The following is a 13,760-nucleotide window of genomic DNA, read 5'->3' on the forward strand; positions in this document are numbered from 1 at the left end:
GTAAACGACTGCAAATAGCCTTGCATGAAAAAGCAAGGGGTGCTGGAAGGATTTTTTATATTTTGTTTCAACTATGTCAGACCAACACGGCTACCTACCTGTATCTTAGTTTGTTTTTGTAAACCACTTTCCGAGCCTATTGCAGCTAAAACGCGAGGCAAAAATGCTTTAAAAGAACAAGAAGAAGACACCCCCTGGTTGCTAAGGAATTGAATAGAGGAAACACATAATATTTTGTAATAGGGGCTAGCTAGCCCACTGTATGAAATTACACTGGCATCCACTTCTTCAATCAAGAAAAACAATGTCTTTCCCTTTCTACGAAATCATATTGATTCTCTCCCCCCACCCCATATCTCTTTTATGAGGAGCTGTCTCTTCTGTCCAATCACAGCTTGGAGTATTACTCATCTCGAGTAGCTACAGAGCTTAATCTTTTGGAATGGACCCAAATCATATAAAACAAATCCACTTTATTCACCTACACCTTCAGATTGCTTCGTAGCCTCTTGAACCACAAATATATACAGCCAGAGGGGAGGGGCGAGGGTGCTTTTGAAATGCAAGCCAGAGCCTTACACTGGTGGTCGCAGAACAAAGCCAGCCAATTACTTAGGACTTAACCTGGGGCTTCCACCCCCTGAATGTCTTCTAAAACTAGTGATGCTTCTGAAATTCCCCTCCTCTAAATTCCTGCTCAGATTTTGGAGGGTGGAATTACCTGGGCTTGTTGCAAAGCAGAATTGAAACATTAGGAAGGACTTTCTGGTGGTAAGAGCTAGGTGCTGTGATAGATAGACGATAGATAGATAGATAGATAGATAGATAGATAGATGATAGATAGATAAGATTGTCTCCTCACCTATTTGCTCACAATATTTAAAAAAGGGAAAATGAATGGTGACATGAATGGCAGAAGAGAGCAAGGAGAAGCTGCTCTTTCACTGTCTTATGAATGGAGCCATTTCTCCCTTGCCATGTGTCAGAGACCAGGCTGAGGAGTACAACTCAGATGAGAAATGGTGGCAGCCTACCCCTACCCCTGCTCATGGCCAGGATCCTGAAACTCCACAGGAGCAGTGGAGTGGTGTTGATTTGGAACCATAGTTTGTTGAGGGGCACAGTTCAGAGGACAATAGTTGGGCAGAAATGGGAGGTGAACAGCAAGAAGAAGAATGGGAGGAGAGTGAGCTAGCGGACTCTCTCCCACTGGAATATGTGCAGCCTCTCAGTCCCAAGGCTAGGAGATTAGTTAAGGTGATTTCGAAAAAGGCTCAATGGTTGAGAGATCAGGTGGCTAGGAGATGAGAGGATGGGAGTGACTAGAGGGAAGTGGGAGCTCCTGCACTCTGAGAATGGTCGCTTGTTCTTTTGCTGCATTTATTAAACATTTCTGTTATTGGTAAGGGACTACTTTCTCTTGGTACTGCTTATCTACAGCCAAGGGGGGAGGAAGCAGTGCCCCCGAAGCCTGACACCATGAAGCTCTTGCTGGGATGCAGTGAAGCTATCCTTCCGATGGGCTTGGTTCCTTGTCCAAAGAAGACAAACATTGGAATGGTGTGAGCCACAGCCCAACTCCACACTGAGATCCCAAACGGTAAAAAGCTCAGTTCTATATAAAGAGTTTTCTTTAATACTCTTCTACCTTTTGTTCTGATGGCAATAACATCTCTATAAATATTTGAGCAGTTCTTTTTGTTGCTGTTCAGGGTTTTTGAAGAAGAATTACTTGCTGAAGTGCTCTACAGAGTTTAGCTCTAAGAAGCTATGTGGAATATCTTTCCTAAAGCATAAAAAAAGTTTAGCATTCCTGAAGTTGGAAGAGCAGACAAAATGTGTAATGAACGTGGGCAACATCCCTTGTTAAAAAGACTCATTCATTTGCTATGGTCTTCCCTATTCTTGACTCTCCTTTCCTTGGATTGCCATCAAAGAGGAAATATTTCCTGCAAAGATTACCTGCAGCAGGAATCCAGTGAAACACTAACTCCTGCCTTGCTTGGCACCAGTGACTGGAAAGAGGTGTGATAAAATAAAGATGGAAGACTGTTATTAGTGTAGATATAAGATTGAGAGTCTGAGTTTTATCAATGAAAGAGGGTACAAATTAATCTACATTTGAAAGAAAATTCTGACACATAAAAGGGAGCCGTCTCCTTTCCTTTCCCCTCTTTTTTAAGTGAAGAAAAGGTAGACATTGCATGATTTGCTATGAACCAGTGCACAGAAGATTAATCTTCGTCCATCTATTAGGAAGACTGATGGGCCACTGTTCCTTGTTCATAGTGGCTCCTTTTTCACCCAAAGCATTGTCTTTTGTGATGTGAATTTTATAGCTTTACAACCGTCCAAGGTTAGCTCATTTATGGAAGATAACAATTTACCATTTCCACCATGGTGGCTTGGCGTCTGAGCCACCCTTCTCACCAAATTCCCCAAGCTGGTCAGAATGACCTAGATGACCTAAGGTATAGACAGTGATCCTTTTAAGACACAGATCATCAACGTAGTTCAATGTTGTTGAACTCCAACTTCCATTAGCCACAGGCAGCGTGGCCAACTGTCATGGATGATGGGAGTTGGAGTCCAACAGGTGCCAAAATGTCTTGGGCCAGCCCTGGCTTTCAGGAATGATTTGGGGAAAGGTTTTATGACAAGACAATGAAGGAAGCAATTGGTAGACTTTGGGGCATGGCTAGTGGACAGGTTGAAAGTAGCAAGGGGAAGAAAGAGAGCAGGTGTCCCCGAGAAAGAGGAGTATGGTTGGGTTTGAAAGCAGAGGATTGAGGAAGCAGGGAGAAAGAGATTGAGGGTTTGGCTTGCTGGTGGATTTGTTAGAGTGGAAGCAGAGCTAATACATTTCCTTGTTTCGGTGACACTAGGGTTCAGTGTGGTGGGGAATGAGGATGCCTCCTCAGCAACATATTTTTTTTAGAGAATGGAAGTGGTAGGAGTGGAGGTAGACAGGAAAAATCAATTCTTTTGGGTACCCAAAATCTTCCTAACTACTAAGGTGAAAAACAACATTTTAGACTCAAATTGTGCTTTAAAATGAAAATAAAAACCAGACTACAAACCACATCTTCCTGACAGTGATTGAATGCCAGCCAGGAAGAGTTTGTCAAATCTCTGAGAAATACCTTCTAGAAATGCAACTTTATTCCACTCAGTGGGGTGCGGGGAGGAAAAATTTACATTTATTTTAGGTTTTTCTGGTGGGAGCCTCAGGGCATCAAAACGTCTCCCCCCCCCCTCTGGCAGTTACTAATCCAGGAGTCAAAACAAAATTTAAAAAATTCCTTCCAGTAGCACCTTAGAGGCCAACTAAGTTTGTCATTGGTATGAGCTTTTGTGTGCATGCACACTTCTTCAGATACACTGAAACAGAAGTCCCCAGACCCATGCACACAAAAGCTCATACCAATGACAAACTTAGTAGGTCTCTAAGGTGCTACTGGAAGGAATTTTTTTAATTTTGTTTCGACTACATCAGACCAATACGGCTATCTACCTGTAACTAATCCAGGAGTGACATTTTAGATGGTCATCTCTTAGCTTAACGCTTCCTTAATGCTCTTTAAATTGACTTTAAATTTTAAGTGCACTTTAAATTTACAAGAGGGGGGTGGTAACAATTTACACCAAAGGAGATCACAATCAATGGATTAAGGCAATAGGTGTTGCAACTCAGCTTTCTTGAACATGTCCTGGCTGAGTTGCTTTGATGGAAGTTGAAAGGGGTAGCCCAGGACCTCCATACACAGTGCCCAGGCTTCTGCCCTAGAGAGAAGGCACACCCCACTTTCTTTCGAGACAGATGGATGCCAGCAATGCATTTTTGTACATGTTACTTGGATGGGAAAGTGCACTGCACAATACAGAGAAGTGCAAATTTCAATGGCTGCCTGTTTTTGAGAATTAGTGAGAATTAGGTAGGTTCGTCTTTAAAGGAAAACTGAACTGAATTTCTCCATCTCTATGTGATACAAAGTACCAGAAAAGTATAATATTTTAAGTAATAAAAGACACCCCAAATGCAGTGACACATAAATAGGATGTGTTCATTTTGTATGATTGGCAGCTATTGCTAAAACATAGGGAATATAGGGAATGCTGTTTTTAGTTGTATTCTGGCATGATGTTGAAACACTTGAGCTTCTTTTCAAAATTATGCATGGTGTGAAGAAAATGGGCAGGTAAGCATTCCATACCTTTCAAAACACTAGAACTCATGGACCATCTTGAATGGCTTTAAAAGAGGGTTAGACAGATAAGGTTGCAATGGCTTTGTTTCACCTCCACTGTCAGAGACAGTATACTTTTGAAGTGCAGTTGCTGGGAATCACAAGTTACCGGTAAGTACTCAGGTTCTGTTTTTGCACTAGTATCTGATTGGCCACCAGGAGAAAAAAATGCTGGACTAGTTGCGCCAATTTCCCTACTCATTCTGATTTTCTTAATTGGCAGTTTTACATATAACTGGAGTATCTGAGCCAGGGCAGAGAATGCTGCCGACATCCACGCCAAGCTTAAATCCATGAGGGAACAATAGTTTTAAATACATGAGGTTGATAGCTTTCCCTTGCCCCCCTCCCCCCCCCAAAATCTATTTGACTTGTCTAAGTAGAGAAAGAAATGCTAATGCTGCAATTTCTGATGTGTTGTGGGGGACCAAGACCCTACAGCAATTCATCAAGGTGGAATTTCCAGAGAAATCAATGTTTTTGCCTGAAGTTTGTGAGGCAGCCTACAAGGTCTTAGCCACATGAATTCTGACAGAGTCAATAGAATCTCCCTGCTGCCCCCAAACCACACTTTGAAAATTTATCCTTCAGTCTGTTTTCAGCACTCAATGAAGTTGAAAGAAAACTCTCCCTTTGGTAACACAATGTATTAAATTGGGCGCTGAGAGAGACTTACCTTTCTGTGCGGAACTAAGAAGCATCCCATTGTAAAGAAATGCTGGTGAGATTGAGATTGGAGAGCAGTTCAAGTAACTGAAGTCCAGTGCTGAGGGCCTTCTGGCGGTTCCCTCACTGTGAGATGCCAAGTTGCAGGGAACCAGACAGAGGGCCTTCTTGGTAGTGGTGCCCTCTCTGTGGAATGCCCTCCCACCAGATGTCAAAGAAATAAACAACAATATGATATTTAGAAGACATCTGAAGGCAGCCCTGTTTGGGGAATTTTTTAATGACTGATGTTTTAATTACATGTAGGTAGCCATGTTGGTCTGCCATAGTCGAAACAAAATAAAAAAATTCCTTCCAGTAGCACCATAGAGACCAACTAAGTTTGTCATTGGTATAAGCTTTCGTACCTGAAGAAGTTTTAATGCATTTCTAATCTTTTGCTGGAAGCCACCCAGAGTGGCTGGGGAAACCCAGCCAAATGGGAGGAGTAGAAACAACAACAACAACAACAACAACAACAACAACAACAACAACTGTCTAGTGTCACCATCAGCTGTAGTTGCTTTCATAGCTGCCAAGTTATCCCTTTTTTACAGGGATTTTCCCTTATGCTGAATAGGCTTCCTCGCGAGAAAAGCAAAAACTTGGCAGCTATGGTTGCTTTTGGAGTTACCACAGGTGACCTAAAATCCATCAACTTTTTTAAAAAAAAGAAAAGTATTTGTCAATGTGAAATTTCAAGAATTCTTAAGTTTTGCTAAACTTCAAGCGTTTGCAAAAGTGTGTTTCCAGTTTAGAGTGGGCCCAGCCACTAAGTGCTTTGTGTAGTGGATTATGTTCCCAGTTTGTACACTTGCAATGTGCCTCTCAAGTTCATTATATCTGGTCTGTTTGCATTCTTACGGAACTAAGAGTCTCTTCCATTATGGTATGGCAAGCTTGTATAACTACATAACTGGGAATCTTCTATATATGCTACATATGTTCTTATGGTTAGGCTTGGTGCAACTAGCCTTCTTCCTGGCTCTGTTGGAAGAGCATGGAACGCTCTTAATCTCAGAGTCATGGGTTCAAGCCACATGTTGGGCAAAATACAAGGTGTGACTGGAAAGTTCAGTGAATGGTCACAGAAATCGGACAGTGAGAAATATTTGAACATACAATCGGCATCGGAAACCCATGAAATGCTCACAATTGTGTACAGAGATGAAGCTGTAACTCGAAAGACAGTGTGAGCGGTTTAAGCATTTACATGAAGGGTGGCAAACCATCGAAGATGACCCTTGGTCTGGCAGACCATCAATTAGCAGAACGGTAGCAAACGTCAACAGAGTTCTTGAGTTACTAATGTGGGATCAGTGTTTGTCTGTCCAAATGATGGTGGAAGAATCACATATTCCGTGTGAAATCATTACTGAAGTTACTGAGTTGTCCCACCCTCCATATTCTCCCAATCTGGCCCCACTGGATTTCTTTCTTTTTCCAAAACTGAAATCTGCACTGGAAGGGCACAGATTTTCCAACATTTCACAGGTCCAAGCTGCTGTGACGAGGGAACTGAAAGCAGTACGAAAAGAGGACTTCTCCAGAAGTTTCCAACAGTACTATGAACATTGTCAATGTTGCATTGTATCAGCGGGGGCCTACTTTGAAGGCCTGTAATATAATAATAATAATAATTTATTATTTATACCCCGCCCATCTGGCCGGGTTTCCCCAGCCACTCTGGGCGGCTTCCAAGAAAACATTAAAATACAGAAATCCATCAAACATTAAAAGCTTCCCTAAACATACCTGTAAGGTATGTATGTCCAAATATTTATCGCTGTCCAATTTATGTGACCATTCACCGAACTTTCCAGTCACACCTTATAATTCCTGCTTTGCAGAGGGTTGGACTAGAGGGTTCTTGTGGTGCCTTCCAAATCTACAATTCTGTGGATTCTGGGGAAGGAGGTTTGGGTGGATGCAGGGGGAGCCCTAGGCCAGCATACCCAACAGACTCTCATGTTAGGCTGAATAGGACTGTTGTCAGGTCCCAAGCTCACTGATTGTAGTGTCACCGCATGCCTTTACAGGGCAATGGAGGAGAAGACCGTTTCCAGTAACCTGATCAAGGCTTGTTTAAGGATGATTCAGCAGCTAATAGGTAGCCAGAGCAGATGCTTACTTCAGACATGAAAAATGCCAGTAAGGGGCACCACTCATCAACCAGAAACCTGGTGCAGATGTTTTGCCTGTACTATCTATATATTTACAAGGAGCTCTCAGATACAGGTCCACAATATGATGGACGATCTGAGGCTGTTAGATAGCCACCTTCACGGTACTTCCTTACCTTTGTCACATTTGTTAGAATCATAGGATTGTAGAAGCCAACATTCCCATCAAGTACTCAGCTTGGCTTTTCCATCACAAATCACCTACAAATTACAGTCAAAACTTGTCATACAAGTTCCCAGGATGTGTCAAGTATTCATCAAATGAAACAAGCGGTCAAGATCTGCCCTCAAATTCGAAGCCATCTGTTCAGAATGGTTTCGTTTCAGCACTGCTGGTGGCAATGAAACCAGCTTAACTTTTATCCTCACCCTCTTGGACCTCTCCTGAGTTATTTGTGTGGTAGAGACTTCTACAAAGAAGCATTTATCACCACCTTGAAGGCCTCTATTTTGTCAGCCATAGTGAAGGTTAATGGAATTGCAGTAGGTAGGTACTATATGGGTCTCTCCTCCACAATTTACAACCCATTCAAATTCCTTCCTTCAGGTTAAAATAGCATGAGACCTGAACTGACTGACAGAGCAGGGAAAACCTTTTTTAAACAGTAGGCCCTCCCTGAATAGTGCCTGGGGGTAATTGTGAATGGGTTTTCAGACAGTGCTGTGAATGAAATCAGATGCATTATAGCGAGACAAGAGTATCACTTTTTTATTATATAGGGTTGACTCCCCTTCTCAAATCCACAAAAGGCTATCACACCATCCCCTGAAGTTACAAGGACATCATATTATATATTCTGTTATCTGCCTGTAAAATTAAACCGATAAATGTTAACATTTGGATGGAATTCACTAATGAAGCCTTCTGATCGGGTGGCACATGTTTCGGAATGAGATTTTGCAACTACGGTTTAAGAATTTTGAAGGAGCACTTCAAGGCACCACAGTTCAAGAAGGATACTGAAAAGCTGGAACGTGTCCAGAGGAGGGCAACCAAAATGGTCAAAGGCCTGGAAACGATGCCTTATGAGGAATGGCTTAGGGAGCTGGGTATGTTTAGCCTGGAGAAAAGAAGGTTAAGGGGTGATATGATAGCCATGTTCAAATATATAAAATGATGTCATATAGAGGAGGGTGAAAGGTTGTTTTCTGCTGCTCCAGAGAAGTGGACACGGAGCAATGGATTTAAGCTACAAGAAAGAAGATTCCACCTAAACATTAGGAAGATCTTCCTGACAGTAAGAGCTGTTCGGCAGTGGAATTTGCTACCAAGGAGTGTGGTGGAGTCTCCTTCTTTGGAGGTATTTAAGCAGAGGCTTGACAGGCATATGTCAAGAATGCTTTGATGGTGTTTCCTGCTTGGCAGGGGGTTGGACTGGATGGCCCTTGTGGTCTCTTCCAACTCTATGATTCTATGAAAATGTCATTTGCCAAACAGAATATGAACCCATCCTCACCTCAGAAAAAAATATATGTTGGGTTCTCCTTGAAACTTCTCAAATGTTTCTGCTGAATGGGGACCTTCATATTTGTTTCCACATTGACTCCAGACAAAGCCCCATGATCATCTACAGATGTAGCCTCCACTATTTAGGTTTCAATTTGTATTTCACAGATGCCTTTTCTTGAAAAAAACTCTGCATTTATGCAGAATATTGTTTGTAGGAGTAGCCAATGTGGGGCATTCCAAATGTTGGACTTTAATTCCCATTACCCCATACTATGTTGGCTCAATCTCACGGCAGATGAAGTCCAGCAAAATCTGGATGACACCATATTGGCTACCCCTGTTTTAGGTCACATCCACATCATATATTTAAAGTGCTATGATATGCCTTTAAAAAGCCAAAAAAATTGGGAGCTGTAGTTTGTTATGGGTACTGAGAGTTGTTAGGAGGTTCCTGTTCCCTTCACAGAGCTAAAATTTCCAAAGTTGCCTGTGAAGAGTGATTTATTGTCAAACCACTCTGGAAATTGTAGCTCTCAGCACCCATGACAAACTACAGGTCCCAGAATTCTTTGGGAGAAGAAATGATTGTTTAAAGTGCCATCATAGTGCTTTAAATGTATGGTTTGGTTGTGATCTGACAAAGTTCCATCTCAAAAAAACAAAACAAAACAAAACAAAAATTGTGCCTTCCTTAAGGAATCCCACAAATTTCACTTCTTTTAGGTTCCCATGAAGTTCCTCTGCTGTTTGGTTGAAGAGAAACCTTCAGTTTCACTTGACATGACATGCTGGTTGCAATTCTGCAACTCATACAAACCATAAGCACAGTACGTTTGCAAGTTCCTGTGTGCAAATTCTGCTTCATGGAATGGTAGTATTTCTGCACAAACTTTCACTTCAGCAAGGCACCTGAAGTCAAATATGATTAATAAACATTAGCAGCGCCATTACACAGACTTACTTGTCCTCCAGTTCAAATATAAAAGGAAATCTTGCATCCATATTTAGTAAATAATGTATTACTATAACAACTATTACTATTTCCCAACAATATCTTGAAAACATTCACAGGCTGCCATGAAAATAAAGGACAGCTAAGCTTTTAAAGGTACTTAACATTATATTTATGGGATTCACTGGGGGTTAGGTTCATTCAGAGCCCCCAAGTTGATTTCTCCAGTACTCTTTCCATTAATCTTAATTGACTGTCCTTAATTGGAGGTTCCCAAAGATTTGAAGCTCTCAAAAATCAAACCTCCTTTTGTTCTACTGGGTTGTCAATTAAAGTTGACTGATTACATCTCCCCTTATCCTGTGTGGATAACATGCAATTAATTGCTACAATCTGCAAAGAGTCACCAGCAAATTGCTTACAGGCAGCCATCCAGCATCCTAGATATTCCAGACTTGGACATGAGAGTCCCAGTGCCCAGTGCTGATTCTTGGAGATCTGTTATACATTGTGTGTCACAACAAGGCTCTACGGTGTGCTCATTGTGCGGCTGCCAGTAGATTAAGTGGTACATTAAAGAGTGATTAGATAATCTAAATAGAAATATAGGGTGTCATTGGGAGGGTGCTTAGTGTAATGAAGTATGGAGCACACTTTTCAATATATTCACAACTGGTGATGCAAATGCACACTAGTGATTAAACAAACAAAAATCCTGGGGTTTCTCTAGGTTCAAGCCCCGCAAGAGTCTTTGCAGAATTAGGCTCCAGGTGTAAATACACAAGTCCACAAAATGCAGGTTTCTGCTCAAAACAGGCATCTTGAAAGTCACTGTGAGAATGGGATGCTGGACAAGAGAGGCCATTGACCTACCCACTGGCTTATCCAGCAGGCTATTCTTAAGTTCTTATGAGGTTTCTAGTACAAGTCCTAAAGTACATATTCCACACAAGGAAATAAAAAAATTCAATGACATCTTTAGATATTATTATAGACAAGCTAATGGAGGTTTTGTGGCCCACAAAGAACACAGTTGATTAATTTGTGGTGGAATCAAGTGCAAGTCGCTGTTGATTTATGGGTTCCATTGAGCTATTGTCTTTCTTTCTGTACATTACCTTTTATATATATATAAAAAGAAACTTAATAGATTGATCAGTCACTAGAGGAATAGCCTCTTCAAATTGATTAGCAGCAAAATGACAGGCTGCAATCCTTCCAATAGATTCGGCATAAGACTTTCAAATGGAAGTCAAGGGTTGATGATCTTACATTTTCAAAATCCCCTTATAAGCACCTCAGCACAATTTAATGAGGTGCCTTTACCAAATCTATAGAGGGGCTGCTCTGAGAATGTCCCCAGACCTATACCTTTTTCTAGAAAGCCAATTCCTCCTTTAAGTCTTAAAGTAAAGGTAAAGGGGCCCCTGACCATTAGGTCCAGTCGTGACCGACTCTGGGGTTGCGCGCTCATCTCGCATTATTGGCCGAGGGAGCCGGCGTATAGCTTCCAGGTCATGTGGCCAGCATGACAAAGCCACTTCTGGCAAGCCAGAGCAGCACACGGAAACGCCGTTTACCTTCCCGCTGTAGCGGTTCCTATTTATCTACTTGCATTTTGACGTGCTTTCGAACTGCTAGGTTGGCAGGAGCTGGGACCGAGCAACGGGAGCTCACCCCGTCACAGGGATTCGAACCGCCGACCTTCTGATCAGCAAGCCCTAGGCTCAGTGGTTTAACCACAGCGCCACCTGGGTCCCTTCCTTTAAGTCTTACCCATCTGCAATTTCAATTGTGGCTCCCCCCCTCCTCTTAACATGCACCATTTAGGAGTAACACCAGTCAATACATATAAATCTCAATAATGACTTTGGTTGGGCTCTAAAAAAAAAAAATGCACTAAAATGGTTTCTCCTTTTCCAGAGGCTCAAAGCTCTCTTTTTTTCTTCCCTCTCGAATTGTATACATGTTAACAAACATACTAAAAAGAAATCTTTGGCCAAATGTTTGGTGTATAATCTATAAGGTCCTGTTAAGTCAATGGCATCTAAGAGGGGCCATTGTTCAATGCCTGAGCACCTGCTTTGCATGGAGAAAATTGAAGATTCAATCCTTAGAATCTCCAGGCAGGGCTGGAAATGTCCCCCACCTGAAATACTGGAAAGCCACTGCCAGCCATTGTAGATAATGCTAAGCTAGATGGACCAGTGGTGTGACTCTGTACCAAGTAGCATCCTATGTCCCCACTTTGCATTCTAGAAATCGAGGACTTTGGCAGCTTCAGGAATTCCATGGGCCAAGCCATCATGGATAAGCATGGTCTTCCGCACTTCTTGACGGGCAGTGTTGAAATCCAGTATTGACATGATACCCTTCATCCGAGGATCACAAATATTTTTGCTGAATATATCCACAGCCATTTCATTCTTGGGGAATGTGTTTGACATTGCAATCTGCTGAAAATAATTTTGAAGGTAATGTGTGTGTGTGTGTGTGTGTGTGTGGATTTGCAATACATTAAAGATAACGTCATCGGGGTACCCATAGGCTTAAAGAATGAGATACAGTGGTACCTTGGTTCTCAAACTTAATCCGCTCTGGGAGTCCGCTTGACTCCCAAATCCATTCGAAAACCAAGGTGCGGCTTCCGATTGGCTGCAGGAACTTCCTGCACTCAAGCAGAAGCCGCAGTAGATGTTCGGCTCAAAAAAAAAGTTCACAAACCGGAACACTTACTTCTGGGTTTGCGGTGTTCAGGAACCAATTTGTTCGACAACTAATAATAATATAATAATAATTTATTATTTATACCCCACCCATCTGGGGTTCAAGGACCAATGTACCACTGTAGTGTTTTATTTCTAGTAACATATTGCTGCCAATTTTTAGTCTGCATTTGAGTTCTATATTTATGAGCCAGCTGAGATTCTTCTTCTTTAGTGTTTATTCATTGCGTGTGGCGGTCCCCCAAACCACCCCTCAAATAACTCACACCATAGACAGAATTTTTGTTTAATGGTATTTGGCATGAATTTGGCCACAACTTTTATTGAAATACAAATATAAAATAAGTGAGTGGTTGCGTAGGCATTGGTTCCCCGACTGTCACCTAAGGACAGAAATAAACTCGCCTTGTCAACAAGGGGAAATCCTACAGGGAAAGACAGGGAGCCAGGGGCATTGGCCCTCCCCTCTCCCCTCAGGCTCCCAGGGGCTCATGCGTGTTGCTAGCCCCCGACCAGGGTTATGTACACTGCATAGAGCCCCTGTATTCCTGATCGGAATTTCCCCAACACACAGGCATTAACTTAAGGGGCCAACACAGACAACAAGACCCCATATACAACCAATAACCAATGCCTAACCGCCAACCTTACAAGTTGTGACTATTTGCTATGCAGTAGGCAAAAACCAGATGGCACCAGCCAATCAGCCAAATGGAAAAACTCCTACCAGGCCCCTGAATACAGGTGACCCCATGAGAGGCACAGCAATGTCAACACAGAGGCCTATAAACAGCGGAGGGAGGGTGGGGGTCCGAAAACGCAGCCAAAGAGAAAGAGAAACCTCTCTCTTTGGCTTTTATACCAAGGGGGCTGACCCATCAAATTGCAACATCCAAATTTGCCCAGCAACAGCCGAGGACCTATTCCACAGTGACCACTCATGCCCCCACCTTTGGAACTCAGGAGTGGTTTGTTAAGCCCCCACCGCAAATCGTGCTCACCATGATGGTGAACCCGCATTATCTCTTCTTGTGATGGGACGGCATTACATTTCTACCTTGTAAGAGGGTTTCTGCCTACAAAATATTTTAAATAGATAAATGCATAAATACATGTTTGTTAAAACAAAAAGAAAGAAAAGGTGTTCATCCATTCAGACTAAGGCTAAGGGTGAGAGAAGCACTGCCCTCATTCTGAATTATTTTCAGAGTGCCACCATGGAACTAAATCTGATTGGCTATGTAGCCCCTGTGAGAGCATAGTGCTCACTTTAGGAGCTGTTGCTTAATACAGGAGTGAAAGGGAGGCATGTGAGGTGGTGGAGATGTGAGCAGGGTACAAATGCAGCAGCCCCGCCCCCCCTCAGAAAGCCCACCCACCACAAAGGAAGCACGGTGGCTCTGCCCCAACCACTGAGCCACAATGGCTGCTTTTGCTTCTGATCCATTTTCCTGTATTCATGCGGTCCAGCGCTGAGGGCCTTCTGGCAGTTCCCTC

This window comes from Zootoca vivipara, chromosome 11 (genome assembly GCF_963506605.1).
Source record: "Zootoca vivipara chromosome 11, rZooViv1.1, whole genome shotgun sequence".
Classification (NCBI taxonomy): Eukaryota; Metazoa; Chordata; class Lepidosauria; order Squamata; family Lacertidae; genus Zootoca; species Zootoca vivipara.